Source organism: Nicotiana sylvestris, chromosome 6 (assembly GCF_000393655.2).
Source record: "Nicotiana sylvestris chromosome 6, ASM39365v2, whole genome shotgun sequence".
Classification (NCBI taxonomy): Eukaryota; Viridiplantae; Streptophyta; class Magnoliopsida; order Solanales; family Solanaceae; genus Nicotiana; species Nicotiana sylvestris.
The window spans coordinates 8593404-8595578 of NC_091062.1; positions in this window are offsets into that span (position 1 = coordinate 8593404).

Genomic DNA, 2175 nt, shown 5'->3' on the forward strand with positions numbered 1-2175 from the left:
AAAGCAACTACGCGTTTTTAACTTTGCGAGGGCCATGGAGAGTTGCTAAATGGCACGCCTCGAGTTCTAAGAATTTTTAAAATAATTAAATGAGGGCCACGCATTTGTGATTTTATTTGGCGCGCCGCACCCCAATTCCATTTCAAAAGGATATTCTAACTAAATTCGGAGGGCCATAACTATTTGTTTTATCTAATATGGCTCTCCTCAAATTATTAAAGGAATCTAGTTAATTAACTAAAGGCCTAAAGTGATTGAAATTCCATCTAGGTATACAAATAACTTAACCTCTAAGAATCAGTAAAAAAGGAAGAAACATTTGGTTAATGTAAAATCCAATCGAAAAAAGGAAAGGCCCAAATCATATTCGAAGGAAGCTGTCAAGCTTGGGCCCAAAAATGAGCCCAAATTCAAAGCCTCAATGCGTTTGAGTGAGGGACGCAATATCGAGTCCCTACAGGCCAATAACCAGCGAAATTCAACAAAAACCAGTCGATGGGGCCAATACATGTGCAAACAACCTCTGGACTCATTTCACTTAGCAGTAGGCAATTACACGGAATTTTAACAAATGAAAGCACTACAGATTAAAAAGCCATTGAAAATCCAAGTCTAACAATTAGCTATAAGCCAGATTTAACTTCCAAATCTCAATCTAACTTGAAATACAGACTTGAGGATTTAAATCTCAAATAGACCTCATATGAACAAAACCTTATTCAATAAACTAACAACTTATCATTTTTTTACACCCAACTTAAACATAAAATCTGCATTAGGGACATCGACTGATTTCAACAAAACCAATTTGTCAACTATCATGAACACCTTAACAAGTTTGGCATCTCATCAAACCATGATTCATTGCTTGAATCCTGATCCTTCAAATTACTAGATCTAAAGGAAGATGAAGAAAAAAAACTAACATTCCTACTATAGGAAGGCAAATATGCATTAGCATTGAGACACGTGAAGCAAGACTCAAGTCCATATTATACCAAACTTAGAGCAAAACCTAAGCTAGTGCATACTTGATAACTAACAGATCTTGAATCAACTATGTTTAGCAAAGTTTGGACCCAGATCTTAAAGCAAAAACAGATAACCACATGGATACATATAACCTAAACTAGAAGCAACACCATTCCTAAGCTATTATGTAATTTACAATGTTCAAAATACTAATCACTTGGTCACATGTTCAGGGGTAGGGGGATAAGAAGCATAACTCCCTAATAAAAATAGAAACAACTCAATAAACTACACACAACCACAATCACTACTCGAAACTCCATAACTCCATTTTGATTCCATGCCAAAAGCTTTACATTGAATGAAAATAGAGGTGTGTACCTGATTATAGCAGTAAGAAAAGAAAATTATGAGCTTAGGTGACAACAGCAACAGTAAACCAAAACAGTAAAACTCAACAGCAGCAAGAAAGTTCCCAGATTCAACCAAATACCCAGTGAAATCAACTCAAACACCAATGAAATAGTGACCTTGACCTAGAACTCAGCCCCAGACTTTAAAATAAGAACAAGTTCAAGCCATTTCACACACCCACTGAACCAAAGATTGCCTTAGCAAGTTGGAATTCAAAAAATCAGAAATGGAACTCAATGGAATAGTGATTTTTCTTCAAATTTTAGCCGTTCTCTTTTTCTGAGTTTCTTAACTTTCTAAAATCTGAATTGAGCCTCAAGTAACAATGCCTTTATAGGCAAGTTACTAGGGCAGTCTTAAGGGTTTAGTTTTTCACGTTAGACCTTTCTTAGTTTTTCTTTTTGCTAGTTAGTCCCTCATTTTCTGACATGCTAGCCAAGCTAGGCTATTTTTAGCTTTCTAGGAAGCTTCCTAAGGCAGTTACTGCAAGATTCCCTAAGGCTAAATTCCAAATTACCCCCACAGCCCCTGAAATTACCCTCTTCTTACCTGGGTCAGGCTGACCCAATGGCTTAGTTAGATTCCAAACCTGGGCCTGAACGGATGGGCCTCTAATGCCCAGGTCTGCCTTACCCCAAACCCAAAAAGAAGTTTTAATCCATTACAGTAAAACAAACTCAAATCACACATTAATAAGAAAACAAAACACCCAAAAGTTTAACCAGTCGAATCCTAAGGTAGTGAGCCTAACTACACTAAATAATTAAAACCACCACTAAGTAAACAAAA